This window comes from Vulpes vulpes, chromosome 2, assembly GCF_048418805.1.
Source record: "Vulpes vulpes isolate BD-2025 chromosome 2, VulVul3, whole genome shotgun sequence".
NCBI lineage: Eukaryota > Metazoa > Chordata > Mammalia > Carnivora > Canidae > Vulpes > Vulpes vulpes.
The window spans coordinates 115,581,232-115,599,020 of record NC_132781.1 but is presented as its reverse complement, the minus strand read 5'-3'; the positions used below and the strand labels follow the sequence as shown (position 1 = coordinate 115,599,020).

General features: G+C 37.4%; 1 pseudogene; it reads left to right on the top strand.

The window, feature by feature from the left end:
- The first annotated feature begins 1,427 nt into the window (after window positions 1-1,427).
- LOC112907447 (eukaryotic translation initiation factor 2A pseudogene) lies at window positions 1,428-15,804 on the top strand (annotated as a pseudogene).
- The last annotated feature ends 1,985 nt before the right edge of the window (window positions 15,805-17,789 follow it).

The window sequence follows — 17,789 nt, the reverse complement described above, 5'->3', positions numbered from 1 at the left end:
GATCGAGTCTCATGTCGGGCTCTCTGTAGGGAGCCTGCTTCTCCCTCTCCCTCTGCCTGTGTATCTGCCTGTCATGAATAAATAAACAAAATATTTTTAAAATAATAAAATAAAATAAAAAAATAAAAACCAAGATAATTTCACTAACAACTACACCACAACACGAATCCAGTATCACATATAACATACTATAAATAGCTCTCATTTATGTAAATCCCCAATAGTAATGGGAAAATATCACTTTCCCAACAACGTCAGAAAGGAAATATCAGGAAGGGAGACAGAACATAAAGACTCCTAACTCTGGGAAATGAGCTAGGGGTGGTGGAAGGGGAGGAGGGCGGGGGGTGGGGGGGAATGGGTGACGGGCACTGAGGGGGACACTTGACGGGATGAGCACTGGGTGTTTTTCTGTATGTTGGTAAATTGAACACCAATAAAAATTAATTTATTTAAAAAAAAGAAAGAAAAAAAAATAAAAAAAATAAAAAAAAAGAAAGATAAGATTAGCATAACTAAAAACCAATATCCTTATGAAAAAAAAGTCATTAAAACGATAGAAGGATAGAAGAATTACGAACATACCAATTGATCAACAATGTTCTCAAATAAAAAGACCCAATATCACAGAGATTTCTGTCTTAACTCAATGTGGAAATTTAGGATTATCCCCTTTCCTTAAATAGCAACAGATTTTTATTGAGAATGAGCTAAGCTTATTCAAAGTTCATGGAGAGGGGAACAAAAGGAAAACAAAAAACTGAAATAATGAGGACTAATTCAAAAAACCACAGAACAGGGGATCCCCGGGTGGCCCAGCAGTTTAGCACTGCCTTCGGCCCAGGGTGTGGTCCTGGAGTCCTGGGATTGAGTCCCACGTCTGGCTCCCGACATGGAGCCTGCTTCTCCCTCTGCCTGTGTCTCTGCCTCTCTCTCTCTCTCTCTCTATCATAAATAAATAAATCTTTTAAAAAAAATATATAGAACAGTAAAAAGGGGTCTTCCTAACAGGTATCAGAATGTGTTATAAAGCCTCAGTGAATAAAGCAGAAAGTTGCTGCCACATGTATAGACAGAAAAACTTATGGAACAGAAAGGAAATCTAAAACCTGGATTAAGTTTATAAACCAATGTCGTGTATTTAAAGGATGGCATTTCAAATAGGCAGAAAAGGGTACTTCTGCTTCTGGTGGTGGTGGGCCCAGATATTCAAGGCCACTCTTCTAATGAACAGAAGAGTAAAAGCCAGATAAAATGTCTTAGAAATCAGACTGAAGTTGTCAGAAATCTATGAAAAATTATGATGCCAAGATCTGAGATAATAAGGCATCCCCAGGAAGTGATCTGATATTTGGAGCAATTTTTATCTCCTGATAAGCAGTATATGCCCCAAAGAGAGTGAGATGCAGGTGAGTATGTGCCACAGAATGGTGGAGCGGGGCCCCGAGAATGGAGGTGACTTCTGGTAAATGCCTAGCTTATCTGGACCCCAAAGATTACACCGGGGAAATGAGAATTACTTAGAAAAATACTGACTCGTCTTTAGGTCATGCCTCTCTTTCAAATTGCAAAATGTGATTCAGGATGTGTAGAGTCACCAGCCTTCTATAAGAAGCTAAGAACCATCCTCCCAAAGGAGATAGCAAATTCCTCTGCATGTTTCCAATGAGTTTCACAACACATAATTCACAATAATCAGGCAGTTGAGAAGGAAATACACACACATACCACAAAAACAAAAACAAAAAACAAAAAAGAAAAACACAGAAACAGAGAATACAGATAAAAGATTTAACCTTCATGGACCTTGAAATAATTAGTCTTAATATTATCAGAGAAATGAAAGATGAGATGAAGAACTTCTCCAAAAAATTAGCCTTTATAAAAAGCAGCAAGTGGTAATCTAAAAATGAAAAATATAGCAACTGAAATTAAAGACTCACTGGATGGGTAAAAGTAGGTTAGACTCAGGAAACAATAAAGAAGAAAAAACTGCTACATAGATCTATAGAGGGCCTCCTGGGTGGCTCAGCGGTTGGGCATCTGCCTTCGGCTCAGGTCATGATCCCAGAGACCCTGGATCGAGTCCCACATCAGGCTCCCTGCAGGGAGCCTGCTTCTCCCTCTGCCTGTGTCTCTGCCTCTCTCTGTGTGTCTCTCATGAATAAATAAATAAAATCTTTTTAAAAAATGTAGAAAATGGGAGAATACAATGCACGAGAGAAAGAACAGCACAGAAGCAATACTTGAAAAAAAAATAAATGCTAGTAATTTTCTGAAAATGAAAAAGGGGATTGAGCTGCCAGTTAAAGGAGTATATGAACTACGAGCAAATATGTAATTTTCATGTAGTGCTTGATGACATCATGATAAAATCATCAAAACCAAGGGGACAAGAAACTCTAAAAGCAACTAGAGGAAAAAATACAGACAACTTTCAAATGAATACCTTCTGAGAATAAGCAATAGGGTTAAGAAAACAATATATTTGAAGTGCTGAAAGACACCCCCATCCAGAATCATATATCCAACCAAAATTCCCTTCAAAAGTGAAGGTAAAATAATAATAATTTTTTATACAAACCTAACAGAGTTCATCACCCTTAAATATACACTAAAGGAAATAATGAGGAGTGACCTTCTGGCAGAAGGAAAAATGTCCCAATGAAAGCATTGAGCTGCAGGAAGGTGTGAGGAAGAAAAGGTAAAGATTTGGGCAAACCAAATACATATCAACTGCTTGAAATTTTTAAAAATAGTATCTTCTGGAATGTAAAATGAATTTAGACTCAAAAGGAAAAGCAAAAATATCTTTGAGTTTGGGAGAGAGTTAAATGAAGTAAGAATTGCAAGATCTTTGTCTTGTCTTGAATGAGGTAAAAGTATCCGTTTGTGTTAGGTGTTCATAAGTCAAGAATGCATACTATAGTGTCTCTGATAATCTTTGAATAATAATAAAAACGGTTTGATTAAAAAGCTAAGGGGAGATAGAATAATAGAAATAATCTAAAATATTTACTCTAAGGGAGAAGAAAGAGCCTAAAAATAGGAAGTGACTACTACGGTGGTAAATCTAAACACAAATAAATGAGTTATTACTTTAAACACAAAAAGTCTCTAAGAAAAAGGTCAAAAATTGTCAGAATTAAAACACACTTGCCTACCTGTTCACATTTACACACTAATTCTGTATTGTTTACAAGAGATTCACTATGAGACTATGTATAGGTTCTACAGGAGATGATATGAGATCAAATAAATTGTGAATGTATATATTAGGGGGAAAAAAGAAAGGTTGGCAATCAATGAGCTAAACCTCACTTTAAAAGTAGGTAAACAACGGTAAATAAAACTCAGAAAGTACAATCATGAAAAACAGAAAAAGTAAAATAATAATTAATAAAAAATTAATAAAACAGAAAATGAATGGACCACAGAGAGGATCACTAGAGCCAAAAATGTGTTCGTTTTAGAGAGCTGTTATGTTCGTAGTGAAGCTGTCCTAATATATTGTATTAGGACAACCAGTTCCATCTGAAGAAAACAGAAGTAAACGTGATGTGTATCTCCAAATGTGCACCAGGTTAAGTTTCTGATGGGTAAAGACTTAATTCTTAAAAAATGGAGCCATGAAAATAATGTATGGAAAATAAGGTATGGAGCAAATAATGCTTCTTCATATGTATGAAGTAGATCTTTTATAATATCTGAAATCCAGCGCACATCAACAGAAGTTGATAAACTTGATTACATTTAAAGACCCGGGTGGCTCGGTGGTTTAGCGCTGCCCTCAGCCCAGGGCCTGATCCTAGAGACCTGGGATCAAGTTCCATGTCGGGCTCCCTGCAGGGAGTCTGCTTCTTCCTCTGCCTATGTCTCTACCTCTCTCTCTCTCTCCCCCCATGTCTCTCATAAATAAATGAATAAAATCTTTTTAAAAAAAAGGTCTATTACATTAAAAAGGAAGCTCTTCATATGCAAAGATAAAACTACCCAAGAACTGGAAAAAAAAAAGTTTGGGTCCATATTTCAGAAAAAAAAAAGTTATCCTCCTAATAAACTAAAGATTCCTATAAACAAGATATAAAAAATTGATTGGTAAATGATGAAGAAGTCTAAAGAAAACCACAGGAAGGCCATGAGTGAAGAGGAACTTTTAAACAGAAGAAAAGGCACTTAGTTCCCCAGATGCTACCAGCAAAGGAAAGTTCTGATTCTCAGCAACCCTAGTTTTCACTTTTGGCACAGTTTCAAGTGTGAGCTAAGCCCTGCTGGTATGGCTTGGGCAGGAGGGACGTGCCCATCTGCCTTGGCGTCCACAGGCACGTCCAACCCCTGGGCAGGCACTGTGACAACACGGTCGAAATCTCAAATGCATAACTGCCTCTGAACCCACAGTGTAGCTCTTTGGATTTCCCATTTATCCATTGAAATATGTGCCATGGGACACGCAAGCAAGGTGACGCAAAACATTGTCAATAACCTCAACATTCATTAACAGGAGGTTAGTGAAGTAAAGTATGATGAATCCATGCTGTGCTAAGCTATTGAATGGAAAGTTTGAAAGAATAAAAAAGGACTCAGTGCTGTAGGGAAAATCTGTAAGATACATATTTCTAGGTGACTCAAACAAGGGACATGGTAATGTGACTTTTATGAAAGCATTTTTTTGTTAAAGGCCTAATGTAGCATTGTTACGTACCTACCTATACCTACCTGTCTGAACAGGTGTGTGGAAATCCTGGAGATGCACAGAAGCAGGGAGACTAGAGGGCTGGCCTGGAAGTGCTAGGAGGAGGAGCCAGATGCCTTGGGGACAGTGACCATAAGGCTTTCCTCAATTTATGATGAAAAAAATTTCACATAAATATGAAAGGCATAATAGATATGCACGGACCTGCATATATGCATATGAACAATGTCATGGGTTGTGCAATTTCAGCCCCTCCTTGCAGATTCTCAGTGGAGGGCCCCGCAGAGCAAAAGCAGAAGGGGAGTCATTGCCTTAGAACTCCATGTGACCAGGATACGGCAGGGCAGCCCTCAGCTCCCGCCCTGGTAGCACGTCTGTTGTAGAACCATGTGATATATTTCCAAAAAAAAAAAAAAAAAAAAACACACGGAAATAGAAAATAATCATAAAATGAATTAAAAACATAAGGATTGGAAAGGCAGGACAAAGCAATCATTATTCGTAAGAGATATAATTGCCTCTATCAAAAAGGCCAAAGAATCTGCAAATATTGAACTAATGTTCTTTCAATTTGCTATCAGTGCAAACAGGAGTATGTTTAATGCCATGTTTTTCATTAAACCAATAAAAGCTAATTTAGTCCGCACTGAATTCTAAAGTGGGAATAATTCATTCATCTTAACCCTTTGCTGTGGGTGCTTCCTTGAAGTGTCCTGGAATGGTTTGATATGTTAGCTTGTTCTATCCACTTGGACCAAAAAACTGCAGAAAACAGGGACCGTATCTTATGTTGGTTTTTAAGCCCCTGGACCATCTTGGTCTTTGGATGAAGAGTTTGTGTGCAATAAACCTACCCCTTTGTAGACAGTATTCAAGTTGAGTAAATGCAAATTCAAGTTGAGTTGAGTAGAGGACATCTGCCTCCTAGATGCTGTGAGTGATCAAGACCATGTAGTAGCCTGGGGCACAGGGTGGTCCCCAGACCAGCAGCAGCAGCAGCATCACTTGGAGCTTAGAAACACAAATTCGAGGGGCAGCGGGGTGGTTCAGTGGTTGAGCATCTGCCTTTGGCTCAGGTTGTGACTCCAGATCTTGGGATCGAGTCTCATGTCGGGCTCACCAGAGGGAGCCTGCTTCTCCCTCTGCCTGTGTCTCTGCCTCTCTCTGTGTGTCTCTCATGAATAAATAAATAAATAAAATCTTAAAAAAAAAAAAAGAAACAGAAATTCTACTTTTCACGAAAGGTCTGGGGTGGGTTTTACCATACTCTCCAGGTGCTCCTATGCATGCTGGAGGGTAAGGGCTAATGGTCCAGGAGCCAGAGTCAGGGTCCTCAGTGAAGAGGCAAGATGGCACAGTTATCTTAGAAAATTAAACATCTGGTGACTTGTCTCAGGCAGTAATTGTTGGCACCAGTATTCTTAGTCTTGTACTCAATTGATTATTTTGTGAACGGTTGCTCTTGACCCCCGATGCCTAACGCTCAGGGTCACACACATGTACAGACACAAACTGTGCAATCCCCTTTGGAGCAGTGCTTTTCAATCCTCAGTATGCAGGAGCTTTCTCGTGCAGGGCTTGTTCTAGCTTCACAGGGTCTGGGGCGATCTCTAATATTCTGCATTTATTTTATTTTTTTTTAAAGATTTATCCATTTATTTGAGAGAAAGAAAGAGCAAGGAGATGGAAGGGGTGGGCAGAGGGAGAGGGAGAGAAAGAATCTCAAACAGATTCCGTGCTGAACATGGAGCCCAACACAGAGTTTGATCTCATGACCTGACCCGAAAGCAAGGGTCAGACACTCAACCTACTGTGCCACCCAGGTGCCCCATTCTGCATTTATTTTTAATAACCAGTCTAATTAATCTTGCTTCTGGTGGAGGGACCACAGTTGAGACATATTACTATGTGATTGTAAATCCTAACTGTGATTGTAAATCCATCTGGGAGATTGTTAAAAAATCCAGACTCATAAGTCCCATCCCAGACCTACAGAATCATCATCTTCATTTTGGCAAGATTCCCCAGCCACTTGTTCTGCGCCCTAAAGTCTGAGAAGCGCATTGCATGTGGTTCATGAGAACACCAGGGGCCAGGACTCTGGCAGTACACTGGCCGAAGGGAAAGTAAAACAATTTGCAAACAATTTTTGTCTGATTTCCATTCCTGACACTGTTGAATTATACCATGTTTATTCTATTTCTTGATTTCCAATTACTTTTTTCTCCTTCATGACTGCAGCTCTGGAAAAAAAAAATCTAATATGTAATATGTTTATAATATTACACATATAAATAGCTCTAATTAAAGCTCAATGGAAAATATATGGAATTAGAGATGAAATTGATGTAATTAACAATAATTTATGTGGAACCCTTTATGTTTCAGTATATCAAAATAAATTAGTTGATTGTAGGAAGTTAATAATTAATTTGAGATGTTTATGGTAAGATATTGACCCAATAATATATTCTGTTTTCTTTCTAGATTTTAATATTTATATAATTTAGAAGTTGGTTTAAAAAGGGGGGGAGTATTTTAAACTCTTATAATTGGATCTATTTCTATTAATTTATAGTCAAGAGGAGTACATTTATTTAAAATAGAGAAATACCATTTGCATTGCATTAGCATTTACTAAGAGGGACAAAATCTTGGTACTTATTAGTATAAAAGAGCTTATTAGACATAGCTTTGAATTGATTTTTGTATTAGCAAACTTTTTTTTTTTTTTTTTTTTTTATCATGGCTGTTTGGATACCCCGCCATTTTTCTTTTACTTTGTCTTTGGAGTTATTTTTCTTTACCTATGCTTTTTTTTTTTTTTTTTGCTTGTGATTTTCATAATTGATTCATCCTTTTTTCCATATTTATGCCTTAGGGACAGTCCTCTAGCTCTTGGAAGTACTTCATGGCTAAAAGTATCTAGATGCCTCATAATTAGTGATATTCTTAATTAAGTATCTAAAGGCTGCAGAAGGCTTGCCTAAACCAGGGCAGAAACTGTGGGCAGCGGGATGGCCACAAATCCGTTGGGAAACAAGATGGGATAGAAATAAGCATTGGATAGATGTTTGAGACACTGGGGCAGGAGGTACAGGTAGGTCACTTCATCTGAATTACAAACATGACTACCTCACATTCCATCACCTTGGAGATATTTCTTAAAGACCACATCCTCAGAATTACAAATGCTCTAGAGAGGAACACACTTTAAGTTCCTTTGAGCCATCTTTAGATTTCAGAATGCATGAGAATAAGACAGCACTGGAAATGTATAAGGGACCAGACCAGGGAGCCATGAGTACACCACACATGAATAGATTTTCTAACTCAAGGGTTGTTTAAAGTAAAAGACAGATTCTATCAACAGGCCTGTTATGAATAGAGAAATTTGCATTCTAAAATTTATATTTACATAGAGAAAAAAGTTCAACTAAAGAACCATAGAGTAAGAAAAAGATGAGGACACTGGCTGGGATGCAGACCCTACTCTAGACGGGAAAGCCTGACCGTCCGCTCTGCGCCGATCTGCTTCATTTTGGTTAATTCGCTTCATCTCTCTGGGCACAAGTTTGCTCATCTCTTCAGTAAATTGGACCAGATGATCCCTAATGTCCCCTCATTGCCTTTGTTTTCCAAAGAACAATAACAAGAGAAAAAGAAAATGAGTAATTTAAATTTTCCCTTCAACTAGTTTTAAAATTACCACCTTAGGCTTACAGATCTGGAGTTATTTTCTATGACTCAGTGAATTAAAAAATAAAATACAAAAAAAAATTATTGGAGAAAAGGGAAAATGGTTTAGGCAAAGCAATAAAGTCATTATTTAATATTGAAGCTCCAGGCTTTGTGATTTTGAGTAGAGTTTGAAGCTGGGTGAGTATTTTATTTCTTCCCACATATTAACCCATTCTTTAAAAGAGGTAACTTCCTACCTTCCAAGGACTGCAGTAATTTCTGACGTCTTTCAGACATTGTACTAATTACATTATTAACTACATATGAATTTCATTTTCAAAAGTAAGAAATGAAATAATTGTTAGATTTTTGCCTGAAGACTTGAGAATGTCCTACATAAATTAATGACTCCTATTAGAATGAATTTCACTATGAATGCACACGTGAATAATAATTATTGATAGGAATAAAATAAATCCACCTCGTTTTAAAGTGCCAAGTGGTAGTAATGAGTAAGTACAGTTACACCTGGATGAAATTAGCTAGAAAGATGATCACCAATTGTTTATAAATGTTGGTTTTAGAAGGAATTGCAACTTTCAAATAATTTTCTTTGAACAAATCGTATTTCTTTAAATAATCCCCAGTATTTTGCTCCTTTACTATCTTAAGGCTCAAAGATGATAATAGTGTTTGGTGTTTGGACATAATACAGAGTGAGCGAATGCTACTACTGTATGAGATAAAAGCAAAAAACTGTGGGAAACAAGATGATAAGAAGCCGCATTTGCGCATATGGGGGAGTACCCTAAAGAGGCTCTTATCTCAGCATTAGAATGTCCTTTATCAATTTGCCAATTAATAGTTCATTATAGGGATGCCTGAGTGGCTCAATGATTGAACATCTGCCTTCAGCTCAGGTAGTGATCTCAGTGTTCTGGGATCGAGTCCAAAATCGGGCTCCCTGCATAAAGCCGGCTTCTCCCTCTGTCTATGTCTCTGCCTCTCTCTCTGTGTCTCCCATGAATAAATAAAATCTTTAGAAATAAATAAAAACAAAATAAATAAAACAAATCTTTAAAAAATATTTCACTATAACAGTACTTTAATCAATAAATTCATAACTAATAATGTAAGACTTAATTGAATTTGCATGTCTGCTATTTTGGGATTCAGCAAAATTGGGAATCTTCCTCACCAATTGATGAAGAGTTTCTCTGAGAAGGATACTTCAGGATGCCAAGAGACAAAGAGTCAGCTCTATAGTTTGTTAAATGAGACCTCGTCAAGGCGGTGGTGATAACTCTTGGGTGTTACTCCTGCTGCTTTCTCTCCTCACCTCTGGAGAGCCTCGCCCCCACCCACAAACCTGCAAGCTCATCAGTCAACAGGGAAGCACAGGGATTTGCCCACAGCTCTCAGGTCAGTTTTGTGGAGAAGACCAGATGACCAGTCTTATAAAAGGTGTGTGCTGGGGGAGGGCACCTGACCCCATTCGGCACCGTGAATCTCATTGATCAGTCACGGGAGCCAAGCACTCACAATTCCCTTATTTAATCTGAGGCTTGTAGGAAGATAGCATCTGATTGAAGCTCTCTTAATGAGGCACCAAGAGACTGTATTTCGCTGTTCTCTAATAAAAACATGGAATAGAGGCTTCTACAGTCTCCTAACAAAGAGATTCTACAGGTTTGACGTTTCTTTCTTTCTTTTTCTTTTTTTATAATAGAAAGCCTCTGGGAAAGAAGTACATCTTGGAATAATGTACTGAAGAGCAATAGACAATGCTCAAAATCTATTAATTCTGATTCCACATTTTTTAGAAAAGAGACATTATAACATGATGAATGCCAGGTTTCTGTTGTTACCATTCTAATGACAACAAAATGGACTTGGCCTGCCTTCATAACAACATCTTAGAAATATTAGCATATTACAGTGAGATCTTATATTTTATGTATGTGATATAAGAAAGAGATTTGCATAAGTCAGTGTTTATTAAAAGTTTCTGGCCAATTTGCTCCATTCTGACATGTTAGAAGAGCAGAAATTATGGCTAGTGATTAAAAACCACTTTTTCCATGCTATACCTATCATAGATCATGAACATTGTGTCACAGTGGTTTGGTTGTTTTTTTTTTTTCTTTTCTTTTATATCATATTGGATGACTGTTGTCAGGGAGGAAAAACTTCCTCTCCCCCTCTAGGTCCTTCTAGCTGGACTAAGAGTCAAATTGATATAAGACCAGATTCACAAGAGAAAATCCAATTTAATTTCATACGTACAGGACATGGAAATTTCACAGTGAGGCAAAATGAGGTATAGAAGTCATCCTGAACAAAGGACAGAGGGGTGGGGGTCTGGGACTTCAAAGGGAAGGAATACAATTGACAGGAAAATGAAAAAGAGCAAGCATTTGGTAAACCGATGTTTGCTGGGCCACCCAGAAGCCACGGGACAAAGAGAGGGCCTTGATGGAACAGACCTCACTAGGTTCCTTCCAGCCACCACACCTGCTTTCTAGCATAACGCAGTTATCCATGGTGAGTGCCTTCTTCCTGGAGCAGGTCCTCTACCTAAAGTCTCTTTAACCTGTTGTGGAGAAGGTAAAGAGCTTTTCCTAAATCTGCTGGATTTTGATTGCTTCTAATTCAAGATAATCGTTATGCCAAAGTGACCTATCTTGGGGCAGCCTGCACTTGGCCCCTACATTATGTGTAAGAATATCTAACACAAGGTTTGGAACCAGTGACTTACTAGAAATCTGTATCCCACCCTTGGCTTTTTCACTTTTGCAATGAAATCTCCAGATATAGCCCCATAAGGCCAAAGGAACACATTTGCAGTTCAAGACAAATCATGGACCATTATTTTCCCAGTTGGGGAAAGAAATGAAAAATGAAGAATGTCATCTATTAGCCATATTGTACAGGGCAGCTGGAATATGAAGAAATAACCTGTGGATTTATTGATAAGGACGTTCTTTTGAGTTTAGAGAATTTAGAGATACAGAATGTAGACAGGAATCAGAGCTTTAAAGAATCTTATAATCTGATAAAAATTGAACACATTTCTTTTGAATTGGAATAATCATGAATCAGGTATAGACAAGGGTGTCCATAAAAGTCCATAAGACTTTTTTTTTTTTTTTTTTTTTTTTTTGGTCAACAGGTAGATTCTGGAGGTTGGGTTGGCAGTTAATACAGCTTGCTCTCAAGATGAGACACAGAAACTGTAAAAAGTCAGCTAGGATTCCTTGGCACATTTAAAATGATGGAAAACTCTACCATTTTTCCCCATCATCTCCCCTTGCACTGTTTTTAAGTCTCTTGGCTTGTGGACAGGGATAGTTGGGGCAGGGATAGCTGTGCCTACTTTATTATTTTTCGCAGCATCTGATTCTTCCCACTCACCCCATGCTGTCACTTTCTTCAACCACTTTCACAGACACATTAGCTTGTGGGTAGTGGTTTACTGCTGAGCTATTCTCCACTAAAAGCCATCAGTAGCCCCGCTCCAACTGAGAACCAAAGAAGGTTACAATAGAGTATTTTGCTCTAATCAAAGTGGGAGACCATGGATTTATAGCAATGTCCGTGTGCCTGTTCTCAAGGGGGTTCCCATTAGAAACGCACAGGAAGCCTTAGAGCAGGGTCCCTAGCATGAGTGGTCACTGACGTTAGTGGACCATGTTGAGTCCTTTAAAAGACGCTGTCCCTTGAGCCCTGCTAGACCACATGTTCTCAAGTCCAAATTGTTTCTAAGTTATTTAGAACTGAAAGGCCATAATAGTATAAAAAACAATTTTGTAGATTACATAGCCATCTCTGATTGCAAAATGCTTTCAACCCCTTAGATCCCTTGTTTAACAAAGTGAAAGATGTTGGTTATTGTGTGATGGAAATAACACAATTTGTTGTGTTCCAACAGTGCCAGCCAGTCATGATATCCAGGTGACTCTCAAAATTCATGTGAACAGTATATATTCATTCTCCAAACTCATGAAGGCATAGAGGAAAGACTAGGGAATCATTAGTGGTGAATGGATGTGCAGCAAATTTATGTAAAAGTGCATGGCATCTATTTTTGATCTGAGACCAGTAACCCATGGAATCACAGTCTTAAAATATTTCACTTACTGTGCAATGAAAAAATTGTCATTAAATGAACATACTAACATGAGTATTTGACCTTTCCACCTGTCTTAGAAACTCTGAGAAACTATTTTAAATGAATAGGAAAACACATTTATAGTAACCTTTTTCTCTCTCTTATAAGCTTATTATATATTTTGGAAATGAAGGAATTTCTTGTAATATATGCCTATAAGTAAAGTAACTCTCAGACTCATACAACATTTATATAATTTTGTTCAGAAGAATATATTATGGCTTATTTTAAGCTGCCTAACTATTGGAATAGTATTTGGGCATAAATATGGACAGGACAAAGTGCATAGATTTTAGTCATATAAATATTTTCTATCCAATTCTATTGGCCAGAAAAGATAGAATTGTTATCCACTCATAGAACAGAAAAATAAGACATAAAATACTCTAAGTTGGACGTCCTTCAGCAGCTTTGGCCAAACTACACAGATGAGTTAAGCAAGCTGATTTTTTTTTTATACTTGATATTTGGGTAACACTACTTCCTCACAACTTTTAAAATTTATTTTGCAGTTTCCTGCACTAAAAATTACAGAAGCTATGACTCAAGTAAAAGAAAATTTAGAATTAGATAAAAACTCAAGAAAACTTTGATTGGGTTCCCGAGGCTCCTTGAAATTGGGTACCTCACCATTCTAATTGAACAAATAAATGTCAAGATATTGAACTGAATTCTATTCGCCCATCCAGGGAAGGAGGTTTTAGCACCAGATTCTCTCAATCGCCCTATTTGGTTGTGCCTTCACTCCCCGCCCCCCCACATCCATGGGTGATCTGCTGATTAGCCAGGGGAAATCTCCAGCGGTGGGAAGAGGGTTTTAGCCTCACAAGCACTGTGTTTGGTATTTAGTTTCATTAATAGCAATTCTGATCTCTTGCCTGATGCATCCAAAGGAATAAAGATACAGATGTGTTAGGTGGTAAGGGCAGTGCTCTCTGTCCTATGCTAGTGTTCTGTTATTTCTCAATAGATTTTCAACAGTCTTTGCACATCTTCAATTGCTCGATATCTTTTCCATTATCCAAGGTCAGAAAAACCATATGGCTTTATAAAGATCAAAAAGCAGAGTCAGGAACCCACACTTTTAAAAGTGAAGAACTCCCCCACTACCTATTTTAGAATCAAATACACATGGCACACTAACTGTAAAAAATTTACATGGCCAAGTGAACCTACTTGGAAGTAGAATAATGTGTCTGTTAGGGCCGAAAGCATAAGGCCACCTTCCAACAGGAAAGTAGTAGAGTGTAGACATTAAGGGAAAAGAAATTAAGGAAACTGGATTGAGAGACTCTGAATGGTAGGTACGAATGACAGAAAATGGAGAAATTAAATGAGAAATTAACCTCTCAGTCTCTGAGGTCACTCTTAGTGTTGAAATTCAGTTGTTTTAAAGAGTCTTTATTACTGAAGACATGATTTTCTCATAGCCAAGGGGAAAGTTCAATTACTGCACCCAACTAATCGTCCATTTTAAATCATTTTTGTGTAAAGATTGAGTGTATTGGATGGATTTGTCATACTCAGAATGAAACTGGTACAGATGAAATGCCTGTTAAGGAGCATTAACTTCACTATTTTCTCATTTGCTATAAAAGCCTGGTAAGTACCAAGATTTGGGATAGACTGGGGCTTATTATCAGCCAAGTAGGGGAGGGAAGAGCTTCCTCATGGACTTAAAAACAAGTAGCTTCTGGTTTAGAGTCTAGGGAAATTTAAAAAAAACTCTCTGTCTTGTTTTATAGGGTTAATGAGATATCACTCTCTGCTGTTATAACTCACTTGTTTTCTACATCCTACTGCCCCATAAATTTTAATGGATTTTTTTATGTCAACCCCATTTTTCCAGTCATTACCATCCATGTGCTAATCAAACAATTATCTTGTCATTCCTTTTATAAGACCTTCTGTAAAGACCCACAGAATCCTTTCAGAATTATGGAGATCCAGTAATCTTCAGATCATAAACATTGTTTTATTGAACATTTCATGGATAATTTGAGTAAAGAAACAAATGCCAAACTAGTAAATATTCTATGTAAATAAAGGGAGTATTTAAATATTATTGTAAATAATAGGGAGTAAATGTAAATAAAGGGAGTATTTAAATATTATTGAAATTTATTAAAAGCTGGCATATGTTGTTTTTATGACTTTTAGAGATTCCCGATAAAGGGAACTGTGAACAATTTTAATTGCTGTATTTCAGCAGTTGTCCAGTATTAGCTCACAGCAACAACAGAGGACCTATAGGAACACAGTTACCTAAACTGGCTTCTTTATGATGTAGCTCAAATTATGGTTTTATACTTGCCAAATCTGATTCTGTGTTTGACTTTGGAACCGGTCATGATAATGGCATCTGTGACAGTCCTCATGGACATATATTAGTACTAGCTAAATTTGGAAAGCTGAAGAGACAAAAAAAAGTGTGAGATGTTATGAACTACAAAGTTATTTCTGATTCTAAATATGTCCATCAGGTGCTCTAACAAGCTACGTGTCCTCCCAGGTTCCATGTTAACATCGGGTACAAGATTTGGCATTAACCTATCTTGCACAAGTATGTGCCATCAAATGCAGAAATCTGGCAGCTTTCTTGGCACCCATTTTTGGATGGACTATTTCCAGGAAAAACAATGATTTATCAAGCAGTTCCAAGTGACGTACCTAGTGAAGAACATAAAGCTGCAATGGCTTACAGATGCCCAGGTTTAGGAAATAAACCAATCACCAGTTCTAAATGGCGTGAGGAGGAGCTACCTCCAAATGTAAAACCACAACCAGGAACTGAAAAGCTGCTATCAGAAACAACCCCTCAAAATTAAAGGAAGCTTGGGGCTAAGAAAGCTGAAGAGCAGGGAGTGAGAAGTGGCAAGAGTCCTGAGTGGCTCCGCTCCTGCCCCTCACAGCATACTATGAAAGACTGCCTCTCAATCACCTTTTGAGAGGACCAGATAGACCAACACATCAAGAACCTAAACAAGAAGCTCCAAGCGATTGAACAACTGAGAAAAGAAGTAGCACCTGGAAAACAGCTAGAAAACACTATTCAAAGAAAATGCAGCAAGAGAGAGCCTTTCTCCAGGAGCTGGAAGACATGGATTTGGGGATTCAAAGAGTCAGAGAAACCAAGTTATCAGAAATCAAGACAAACACATCTGTTAAATCCACCAACATATATGGACTACCCATGTGTCCACTCTTAATGTTCATCTATAACTTTAACCATTTATACAAGATTTTTTTTAAGAAATAGGACAAGAAATGATAAAATACATAAGAATACATCTAGCAGGACATGTCTAAGAACATTACAGAATTGCCTCCCCCGTTTCAGAATCATTAGTTTAGAAGTTGTTCTACATGTGCATGGTAAATTTATTTTTGACAAAGATATCAAGGCAATTCAATGAGAAGCAGAAAGTCATTTTGACAAGTGATACCAGAACACTAGACATAGACCCTCTACTCATAGCCACACATTTAAAAGCTTGAATAAAACTAAAATATCTAGAAGAATATGTAAAAGAGAATAAAAGTTTTATGATTCTGGATAAACACACACACGCATGAATCTTACAAGAAAAAAATTAATTACTTGATATGTATTAAAATTAAAATGATTTTTTTTCTTCAAAGAACTGAGAAAATCACAGGATCAAGAAAAAAAAGGGAAATGAACAGCATGAGAAAATACTTCCAATATAAACATCAAAGATAGGACTAGTCTCTAGATTATATAAAGAATTTTTACAATTCAGCAATAGGAAAGCAAATAACCCAATAAAATGGACAAAATATTGAATAGTAGTGCTTCACAAAATAAGTTACAAAAATCCCCCCCAATACAAATGGCCAACAGACACATGGAAAAATGCTCAACATCACTCAGTATCAGGGAAATACAAATCAAAACTACAATGAGATGTCACCTCACACCTGTCAGAATGGCTAAAATCAACAACACAAGGAACATCGGGTGTTGGTGAAGATGTGGAGAAAGATGAACCCTCTTAAACTGTTGGTGGGAATGCAAATTGGTGCAGCCACTCTGGAAAATAGTATGGAGGTTCCTCAAATAGTTAGAAATAGAACTACCTTACAACCCAGCAATTGCACTACTAGGTATTTCTCCAAAGGATACAAGCATAGTGATTTGAAGGGACACCTGCTCCCCGATGTTTATAGCAGCAATGTCCACAATAGTTTAAGTATGGAACAAGCCCAGATGTCCATTGACAGATGAATGGATAAAGAAGATGTGGTATTACTCATCTATCAAAAAGAATAAAATCTTGACATTTGCAAAGATGTAGATGGAACCAGAGGATATTAGGCTCAGCGAAATAAGTCAGTCAGAGGAAGACAAATGCCATGTGATTTCATTCATATGTAGGATTTAAGAAACAAAACAGATGAACATGGGGTAGGGAAGAAAAAATAAAATCAGATGAAAATAAAGAGGGAGGCAAACCATGATAGACTCTCAACTCTAGGAAACAAACTGAGGGTTGCTGGAGGGGAGATGGGTGGGGGTAAAGGATAATTGTGTGATGGGCATTAAGGAAGGCATTAGATGTAATGAGCACTGGGTGTTATATGCAACTGATGAATCACTAAATTCTATCCTTGAAATGACTAATACACTATATAACTAAATTGAATTTAAATAAAGAATTCTTTCAAAATCCTCCCAAATACACAAATTTCCCTTGAAAAAATACATGAAAGGATGCTCAATATCAAAAGTCAGTAGGGAAATGCAAATTCAAATCACAATCAGATACCCCCACCCACTTTCTAGAATGGCGAGAAGGATTTGCCTGAGGATGTAGAACCACTGGACTCTCATACACTGTGTGTAAGATTAGAAACAGTTTGACATTTTATTAAACAAGGTAAACATACACTTGTCACAAGAAGCAACCCTTCCACTACTTGGTATTTACCCAAGAGAAGGAAATGTATATAAAAAAACTTATTACATGAGTGTTCATAGCAGCTTTATTTATAATAACCAAACACTGGACGCATCCCAAATGCCTATTAATAGACTTACAGGTAAACAAAATACAGTATATTTATCCCATTGAAAACCATGCAGTAATAATATGCCACAAACTTTTGATATATACAACATGGATGGATCTCAAAATAACTGTGCTGAGTGAAAAAAGGCAGAACACTATCACTGCTCTATGATTCCATTTTATGAGATTTCAGGAAATGCAATCTAATCCA